The sequence below is a fragment of the Oncorhynchus gorbuscha genome, linkage group LG19 (assembly GCF_021184085.1).
Source record: "Oncorhynchus gorbuscha isolate QuinsamMale2020 ecotype Even-year linkage group LG19, OgorEven_v1.0, whole genome shotgun sequence".
Lineage (NCBI taxonomy): Eukaryota > Metazoa > Chordata > Actinopteri > Salmoniformes > Salmonidae > Oncorhynchus > Oncorhynchus gorbuscha.
Window position 1 is genome coordinate 33,821,307 of NC_060191.1, and position 10,610 is coordinate 33,831,916.

Here is a 10,610-nt window from a genome sequence, read left to right on the forward strand (position 1 = left end):
CGGAAGGGACGTAGCCAGCGGTCAGGGATGAGTTGATGAGCGAGGTGAGGTAAGGGAGAAGGTCTCCGGAAATGGTCTGAAGAAGAGAGGAGGGGATAGGGTCAAGCGGGCAGGTTGTTGGGCGGCCGGCCGTCACAAGACGCGAGATTTCATCTGGAGAGAGAGGGGAGAAAGAGGTCAGAGCACAGGGTAGGGCAGTGTGAGCAGAACCAGCGGTGTCGTTTGACTTAGCAAACGAGGATCGGATGTCGTCAACCTTCTTTTCAAAATGGTTGACGAAGTCATCTGCAGAGAGGGAGGAGGGGGGGGATTCAGGAGGGAGGAGAAGGTGGCAAAGAGCTTCCTAGGGTTAGAGGCAGATGCTTGGAATTTAGAGTGGTAGAAAGTGGCTTTAGCAGCAGAGACAGAGGAGGAAAATGTAGAGAGGAGGGAGTGAAAGGATGCCAGGTCCACAGGGAGGCGAGTTTTCCTCCATTTCCGCTCGGCTGCCCGGAGCCCTGTTCTGTGAGCTCACAATGAGTCGTCGAGCCACGGAGCGGGAGGGGAGGACCGAGCCGGCCTGGAGGATAGGGGACATAGAGAGTCAAAGGATGCAGAAAGGGAGGAGAGGAGGGTTGGGGAGGCAGAATCAAGAGATAGGTTGGAGAAGGTTTGAGCAGAGGGAAGAGATGATAGGATGGAAGAGGAGAGAGTAGCGAGGGAGAGAGAGCGAAGGTTGGGACGGCGCGATACCATCCGAGTAGGGGCAGTGTGGGAAGTGTTGGATGAGAGCGAGAGGGAAAAGGATACAAGGTAGTGGTCGGAGACTTGGAGGGGAGTTGCAATGAGGTTAGTGGAAGAACAGCATCTAGTAAAGATGAGGTTGAGCGTATTGCCTGCCTTGTGAGTAGGGGGGGAAGGTGAGAGGGTGAGGTCAAAAGAGGAGAGGAGTGGAAAGAAGGAGGCAGAGAGGAATGAGTCAAAGGTAGACGTGGGGAGGTTAAAGTCGCCCAGAACTGTGAGAGGTGAGCCGTCCTCAGGAAAGGAGCTTATCAAGGCATCAAGCTCATTGATGAACTCTCCGAGGGAACCTGGAGGGCGATAAATGATAAGGATGTTAAGCTTGAAAGGGCTGGTAACTGTGACAGCATGGAATTCAAAGGAGGCGATAGACAGATGGGTAAGGGGAGAAAGAGAGAATGACCACTTGGGAGAGATGAGGATCCCGGTGGGGTGTGCGAGAACACGTGGGCGGACGAAGAGAGAGCAGTAGGAGTAGCAGTGTTATCTGTGGTGATCCATGTTTCCGTCAGTGCCAAGAAGTCGAGGGACTGGAGGGAGGCATAGGCTGAGATGAACTCTGCCTTGTTGGCCGCAGATCGGCAGTTCCAGAGGCTACCGGAGACCTGGAACTCCACGTGGGTCGTGCGCGCTGGGACCACCAGATTAGGGTGGCCGCGGCCACGCGGTGTGGAGCGTTTGTATGGTCTGTGCAGAGAGGAGAGAACAGGGATAGACAGACACATAGTTGACAGGCTACAGAAGAGGCTACGCTAATGCAAAGGAGATTGGAAGGACAAGTGGACTACACGTCTCGTATGTTCAGAAAGTTAAGCTTACGTAGCAAGAATCTTATTGACTAAAATGATTAAAATGATACAGTACTGCTGAAGTAGGCTAGCTGGCAGTGGCTGCGTTGTTGACTTTGTAGGCTAGCTGGCAGTGGCTGCGTTGTTGACACTACACTAATCAAGTCGTTCCGTTGAGTGCAATAGTTTCTACAGTGCTGCTATTCGGGGGCTAGCTGGCTAGCTAGCAGTGTTGATTACGTTACGTTGCGTTAAAAGAACGACAATAGCTGGCTAGCTAACCTAGAAAATCGCTCTAGACTACACAATTATCTTTGATACAAAGACGGCTATGTAGCTAGCTATGTAGCTAGCTACGATCAAACACATCAAACCGCTGTGCTGTAATGAAATGAAATGAAAATGTGATACTACCTGTGGAGCGAAGCGGAAGTTCTATTCGGTAGACGTTGGCTAGCTGTTGGCTAGCTAGCAGTGTCTCCTGCGTTAAGGACGACAAATAGCTGGCTAGCTAACCTCGGTAAATTAAGATAATCACTCTAAGACTACACACTCTAAACTACACAATTATCTTGAATACGAAGACAGCAAAGACAACTATGTAGCTAGCTAACACTACACTAATCAAGTCGTTCAGTTGAGTGTAATAGTTTCTACAGTGCTGCTATTCGGTAGACGGTGGACGTTAGCTAGCTGGCTAGCTGCTGGGCAGAAAGCAGTGTAGACTACGTTAGGACGACGAAATACGATAATTACGGCTATGTAGCTAGCTAAGGAGAAATTGCTAAGATTACACAAATCAAACCGTTGTACTATAATGAAATGTAATGAAAAAGTTATACTACCTGCGGACCGACGTGCAGATGCGACCGCTCGCTCCAACCCGGAAGTTCCACGGTTATTATCTATATATATAGTGACTTTAACTATACTTACATGTACAGTACATATTACCTCAATTACCTCAACTAACCTGTGGCACCTGTTCAATTACAAACCTAGTGTCACATCTGCTCCTGCTACGCCCTCTGGTGTTCATCCTGTGTCTTCTTGACCTGCAGTTACTCCCCCTGTACACTCTCTCTCTCTCTCCCTCTCTGTGTGATTGTGTGGTTGGAGACAGGTGTGCTGGAGTCAGAGCAGATCCCTACCAGCTGCAACTCGTTCCATAATCAAGACCTCTACAAATACTCAGTCCTGCCACTTCCACTCTGCCAGATCGTAATCTTTGCTCAGGCAGTTCATGATTCTAGCCATTTATGATTGTTCAAGATCCTGTTACACTGCTGTGCCTGTTTCCCTGCCTGACACCGTTTATCTTCTCATTGCAGTTTACCTCTCTGGCTCCTGTCTCCCGTTCCACATCTCACCACCCAACTACATTGCTCTGGATTTTACTCACCACCACTACCTTGGATTCATCTCAGGACCTGTTTACCCTGTTCTACTCAGCTAATTCCAACCTCAGTCTCCACATCTGGTTTTTCTGCAACTCATCCAAGCTTCTCCGGATATGCACTCCATTTCTCCCTTGGTTCAGTCATCCTGCTTCCTCATCTGAGTCTGCTCTTGGGTTCCCCTGTGTCGCTCCGCTTAACACCTATTTGGTTTAGTCATGGGAAAAGACAGAAACCTTCCCGCTTGCCATGATTGGCCGAGATAATGAGTGGGATGAACATGCCAAGAGATGAGTTCGGATTGATCTGCCATGTAGCACGCTTCTGTCTATAACATGAGCTGCCTCAGTATGTGTTGGTAATCCTTTCTAACGTGGTTCAGTCAGAATGCGCAGTAGTTTTGTGTTTTCCCAACCTTTTCCCCACTTGTTAGATACTATGCACATTGATAGCAAACATCCTCGCCATGTGATTTATCATAGTAGCAGGCAGCAGCAACCTAAATGATCAGACTGAAAACATGAGAGGAAATGTGATCGGGTGAAATTATGAAGCTAGTGGATGGAAAAATACAGCCTCACTCTATCCAATCAGAGCAGCAGAATAAATCAAAGTACACCCCACCCTTCTCTTTACACACAGGCAAACTAGCCAGTTGAGTTATTTAGACCGCACATGACTGACACAAAGACAGTACAGTATGGTTTAGAAACTGTGATTGACTGGCATGACAAATATATTTGCTGGCACCAGAAAATATGTTTTCCTCCAATCACAGATATTACAAAAAATACTCGGATCATCATCGTATCCAGAACATTGCCCATATCCATTAAGATACTTGTTTTGTCCGACTACTCGGCACACCCCAATATGAAAGTGAGTTGTGTTTGCGTGTGATCAGGGGTGTATTCATTCCTCCAACTCTGTTGAAAAACATTTCTTAGAAGGAAGCAAACGGAACGAAACGGGGATACACATACATTCATTTGCCCAATAGAAACTGTCAATTGCAACTGTTGGATTAATGAGTACACCCTAGATAAGCTAGATGCAGGCAATATTGTGGAATACGGTATTCACTTTGGGTGAAACTTGAAGTTACTAGAGTTCAAATTCCTTCTCAAGTGAATACTTAATCAGTAAGGCCCGACTGGGTGTGGTATACGGCCAAAGATTGTTCTTAGGCAAGACGCAACGCGGCGTGCCTGGATACAGCCCTTAGCCGTGGTATATTGGCCATATTCCACAAACCCTTGAGGTGCTTATTGCGATTATAAACTGGTTACCCACGTCATTACATCAGTAGAAATAAATGTTTTGGCAAACCCGTGGTATTTAGTCTGATATATCACAGCTGTCAGCCAATCAGCATAAACCACCCAGTTTATAAAGAAAGCCGACACACTATCTAACATTAAAGTGTTATCCCATCTACTATATTGTCATGTGTATGAATAGCATAAGTTCATATGGAGATATTGTAAAAGGCTGTTAGGTTTGAACATTATTCACATGTTTAATTTAACCAACATGCTCAATTTCCTAATTTAAATATATTATTGAGCGTATCTCGATTGATTTGTAGGCATGTCCTTCTACAGTACTTTACCTTTTTTTGTGGCCCTCAATCTAACTACTAAATGGTGACCCCCGGTGGTGGAACAGTGAAACTGAAGATCCTCTATAGGCATCTCACAATTGACTATTTGGCATTACAATGCCTGACAATGAGTTGGCATGATAGGACTTGTAAACAGATTGGCACTTATGCCACATGCCAGTTCAAAACATGTGTTACACATACATTACACAATAACTTGAGAAAGAGGGAAGAGGAAATACATTTCTTTCCTTGTCAGAAACTCCCCAGATAAGGAGTGGCTACCGGTTCAACATAAAACGTAATGTATGAAATGAGTCCTGGACACTTCCAACAGGACCTGAATACAAGATGAGTATGATCATGGCATCTTTTCTCTCCGCACCTCTGCTGTTGCTGGTTCCTGGGATCCTGACTGAAAGTCATGTAGAATATATATATTTACTTTACGTCTTTGTAATGTCATCTCTATCACCTATACACTACAGTATAGTTGACATTGTAAATGACAATTTAAACAGAGTCTTCCATTGAGTTGGTGGTAGTCAACAACATCTCAAACACACCCAATAAGACCTACAGTACTAATGTCGCATTCAGAGGTGTCCTTATCGGTGCCATGAGAAGACTGCAGGAGACCACTGCAGGATTCAAGTTAGTAGATTATTAAGTTAAATTGGCTCATTGTTAGATTCTCGGCAGTTGGTGTGTCAGTGAATTTATGTTATGTAGTCAGGTGTCATTAGTGAGCCCTGTTGTTTTTGCAGTTTCACCTACACAGAGGACTGCAACTATGGTCCCTTCCTGGTGAGTGTGAATAATGTAGCTGGGAACAATAATGAGAACAATTTCTGGCGAGATTCCTGTTCAAACTGGGGGTAATGGTAAACCAACTACCATTGACCTGATGTGGGTGAGTAATGATAAAAAGTCTCTCTCTGCAAAGCTACAGAATTAAAAACATTTGTTGTTTGTTTGCTGAGGGACAAGTGCAACACATTGACACATTGAACATATTATCGTCCGATTCAAATAAAGGGAAAAACATGCTATTGACCTTAACTTACATTCATAAAATATAACAAGTCCTCTGTCACACAAATGTTGCACATACTGTACAGTATAACTACTCACACATTGACCTATTTGGACATTATTTCTGCAGGTATTGGCTGTTACATCCCTGAACCAAATGACCGCATCATCCTAAAATTTACTGTGTTCATCTTGGGCTCGCACTCCGTGAGTGGCAACGGTCAGAAATTCTGGGAAGCTGACAGAAGTACATAATTATTTTTTTTACTTCTAGTTGAATCGAGTACAGGCTTACATAAATGACAACAGAGACAGAATGCAATATTGACAAATAAATACTCCCCTAGATTCATGCCCAGTGTTTGAAAGAAAGGAAAGTGATTACTGTACGAGTGAGCCCATAGGTTAATCTGCATTGCCTTAGTGTGCCATGCTCATAGGCTAAAGTTAATAGGCGAATGACATTCAGCACACTTGCTAATAGGAAAGGAGGAAGAGAGACGTGAAGCTTAACTGATGAGTTAACATTAGACACTACCAATGATACCTGCTATGCTAAATGAGGTAACATTATAAAGACTACCCTATGAATACTTGCTATGCTGATGAGGTAATGTTATAGATACTACCTGCTATGCTGATGAGTGAGAGAAAGCGATGTGAGTTATGAGTTTACGAGATTCATGAAAAGTGACGGTCCATTCACACCATCCTTGCTGATTGAACTTTGTAACTACAGAACATTTTTACCTCTTTGCAATGTCATCACCACAGTATTGACATTGTTGGCAACATTGTTTTCAACAGCCATGGTTGTCAACAGCCATGTTGACAACCATTTGTGGTAGTCAACAGCATCAAATTAGTAGATTATTAGCTTGTGTCAAATCAAATGTTATTGATCACAAACACATGGTTAGCAGATGTTATTGCGAGTGTAACAAAATTCTTGTGCTTCTAGTTCCGACAATGCAGTAATATCTAACAATTCCACAACAACTACCTAATACACACAAATCCAAGTAAAGGGATGGAATACTAAGATATACATATAAATATATGGATGAGTGATGACCGAGCGCCAAAGACAAGATGCAATAGATGGTATGAAATACAGTATACAGATATGAGATGATTAATGCAAGATATCTAAACATTATTGACTAGTGATCAATTTATTAAAAGTGGCCAATGATTTCAAGTCTGCATGTAGGCAGCAGCTTCTCTGTTTTAGTGATGGCTGTTTAACAGTCTGATGGCCTTGAGATAGAAGCTGTTTTTCAGTCTCTCGGTCCCAGCTTTGATGCACCTGTACTGAACTCGCCATCTGGATGTTAGCGGCGTGAACAGGCTGTGGCTCGGGTGGTTGTTGTCCTTGATGATCTTTTTGGCCTTCCTGTGACATTGGATGCTGTAGGTGTCCTAGAGGGCAGGTAGTTTGCCCCCGGTGATGCGTTGTGCAGACCACACCACCCTCTGGAGAACCTTTGCGGTTGTGGGCGGTGCAGTTGCCGTACCAGGCGGTGATACAGGCGGTGATCTAGGGAGTTTTTCCCAGCCACCGTGCCTCTACATCAGCATTGCTTGCTGTTTGGGGTTTTAGGCTGGGTTTCTGTACAACACTTTGTGACATCAGCTGATGTAAGAAGGGCTTTATAAATACATTTGATTGATTGACAGCCCGACAGGATGCTCTCAATTGTGCATCTGTAAAAGTTTGTGAGGGTTTTAGGTGACAAGACAAATTTCGCTGTTCGCTGTTGTGCCTTCTTCCCCACACTATCCGTGTGGGTGAACTATTTCAGTTTGTCCGTGATGTGTATGCCGAGGAACTTAAAACTTCCCACCTTCTCCACTGCTGTCCCATTTTTGTGGATAGGGGGGTGTTCCCTCTGCTGTTTCCTGAAGTCCACGATCATCTCCTTTGTCTTGTTGACGTAGAGTGAGAGGTTGTTTTCCTGACACCACACTCTGAGTGCCCTCACCTCCTCTGTAGGTTTGATTGAGTTGGAGGCGTGCATGGCCACGCAGTCATGGGTGAACAGGGAGTATAAGAAGGGGCTGAGCACGCACCCTTGTGGGGCCCCAGCATTGAGGATCAGCGGAGTGGAGATGTTGTTTCCTACCTTCACCAACTAGGGGCGGCCCGTCAGGAAGACCAGGACCCAATTGCACAGGGCGGGGTTGAGACCCAGGGTCTCAAGCTTGATGATGAGCTTGGAGGGTACTGTGGTGTTGAATGCTGAGCTGTAATCAATGCACAGCATTCGTACATAGGTATTCCTCTTGTCCAGATGGGATAGGGCAGTGTGGGTGTGATGGCGATTGAACCTATTGGAGCGATTTGCAAATTGAAATTTGGTCTGACAGAAGTGAGTGCTACGGGTGATAATCATTTTTGTCATTGTCAGATGCTGTAGATCGTTAAAAGTGCATTCAAATCATTAATGTTTGAGCAATTGTCTTGTGTAGAACCTTTCAGTGACCATTAACAGACAATATTATGTAGTGCAAGGTGTCATTCATTGCATGGCATAGAGTGATACTGCATTTAGCACCTTCTTCACTGTCGAAAATAATTGTGATATTCTGGCATTTCACATCTCAAATGAAAAATAAATACATTGTTCTGTTGTTTTTGCAGTTTCACCTATACAGAGGACCCCAACTATGGCCCCTTCCTGGTGAATGTGAATGGTGTGGCTGGGAACAATACTGAGAACTTTCTGGGAGATCCTTGTATAGACTGGGAGGAATGGGACCACGATCAGACCTGATGTCGGTGAGTAATGATGTAATGTATTTCGGTCACAGTGAGGAAAATAGCTATTTTCAATAATTCACTTTCACAAAATTTAACAACAACTGTCACAAACATTTTGCACACACTGTATAACTATTCACACCATTTAGACATTATTTTCACAGGTACTGGTTGTTACATCCCAGAATGAAATGACCACATCATCCTGAGATTTACAAGGTACACCCCAAGCTTGCAATTTGTGAGTGGCAGCGATATGAATCACGGCTTGTTGTTGTTTTTGGTGTGTTAGTTTTTTTGTATTATTTATCTAAGCCTAACCCTTGCCTCAGTGACTGCCATACCACACCCTAAGTCCCTAACTAACAGCTAAATTGCTAGCAGGGAGGTTCTCTTGCTTAATATGTGGTTTGGGCTGGTTTCTGAGACAGTGATTTTCAACCAGTTGTAAAAGTTATTTTGTGTGATCATGTTGGAACAGACAGAAGCTCCTGATAAATACAGTTTTGTGATTTGAAAATGTGCCACAGTTTGTGCTACAATTTATGCTTTTTAACAAAAAAACATATGAATTAAATAAGTCTCTCATTGTTTGAATTACACGATACATCCAGGCTATATCACAACCGGCCGTGATTGGGAGTCCCTTAGGGCGGCGCACAATTGGCCCAGCGTCGTCCGGGTTTGGCCGGTGTAGGCCGCCATTGTAATTTGTTCTTAACTGACTTGCCTAGTTAAATAAAGGTTAAATAAATGAAAATATAAAAATAAAAAACATTTCATTTCATGTTGAAGGTTTACCCGGACATCATAGTAAATACGCTGCAAAGGAATGTGCTCCTTGTTCTTTCTTGCTGAAGACTAAGAAGAATGAAGATTGAAGATGAGGATGTAGAAAATGAAAACACCTCTTTGAAGGCAGTTAAACAGATGTGGAACTGCTAGAAATAACAGCGTAACTGACGTTGCCATGACAAAGACCAAAGCCGGCGGGAGTACCGTTGAGGATACTGGTGTCTCTCTATCACAGGTGAGCTCGATGAGTTGAAACAGGACAATGCCAAGATTACAGCAATCTGTAAGTCATTGAAAGAGGACATCAGTGCTGTGCTTGAATCCATGATAACAATGACGGATAAATCATCTCAAGGGATAATCAAGGCGGAATAATGGTTGTGGACGGAATTGCAAAATCTCCATGAGACCGGGACAGAGGCTGAGGACAAAGTGAGCGAAATGATCTCTGATAAATTGAAGATGGACCACAGGAAGATTGAGGTGGAGCGTGCCCATTGGACTGAAAAACCCACCACTGGCCCGGGTGACAAGCCCAGGCCAATAGTGGTCAAGTTCCTGAGGTTCAAGGACAAGGTAGCTGTTCTGGAGAGAGCCAAGAACTTGAAAGGGAAGTATATCATCCTCAACGAGGACTATCCTGAAGCTGTGTGCCAGAAGACGAAAGAATCCCAGCCATGAAAGCAGCCAGAGCGTGTGGGGACATTGCTTACATCCGCTATGACAGGCTCATTGTCCACCCTCCCTCCCAGAAGCCTGGAAGGGATGAGAGAGCAAAGCCTATGGGTTCGTAGCTTCAACCCTGCAGCACACACACACCAATTATTTGGACTTGTCACGCCTTGGTCATTGTATTTTGTGTTTTCGTTATAGATTTGGTCAGGCCAGGGTGTGACATGGGGTTTTGTTGTTGTATTTCGTATTGGGGTTTTTGTATTATTGGGATTGTGAAATATTAGGGGTGTGTCTAGTTAGGCTTGGCTGCCTGAGGCAATTCTCAATCAGAGTCAGGTGATTATCGTTGTCTCGGATTGGGAACCGTATTTAGGTAGACTGAGTTTCACTTTGTATTTTGTGGGTGATTGTTCCTGTCTTTGTGTAGTGTTCACCAGATAGGCTGTAATAGGTTTCTCGTTCCGTTTGTTGTTTTTGTATTTAGTTATTTCATGTATCGTCACTTTTCATTCATTAATGATCATGAGTAACAAACACGCTGCATTTCGGTCCGACTCTCTTCCTTCAACAGACGAACGCCATTACAGGACTGCTGAATGTAAAAATAAATATCTTGCTTTGTTTGTTCTTTTCCATTTTATGTCTATATCTGATGTCGTGACGTTGTTATCGTTAATGTGATGACGTGCTATTTATTGATTAAATTAATACTGTAACCATTAACTCAGTAACCTGGGGCACCACAGAAAAAGTTTGATGAATTACCATTTCCC

At 44.0% G+C, this 10,610-nt stretch overlaps 1 long non-coding RNA gene across 1 annotated transcript; it reads left to right on the forward strand.

The window, feature by feature from the left end:
* Positions 1-4,901: 4,901 nt before the first annotated feature.
* LOC124005057 lies at positions 4,902-9,976 on the forward strand. Its single transcript, XR_006833556.1, has 6 exons — positions 4,902-5,222; positions 5,336-5,481; positions 5,734-5,850; positions 8,248-8,385; positions 8,532-8,586; positions 9,163-9,976. It is a non-coding gene; the product is annotated as an uncharacterized LOC124005057 (long non-coding RNA).
* The last annotated feature ends 634 nt before the right edge of the window (positions 9,977-10,610 follow it).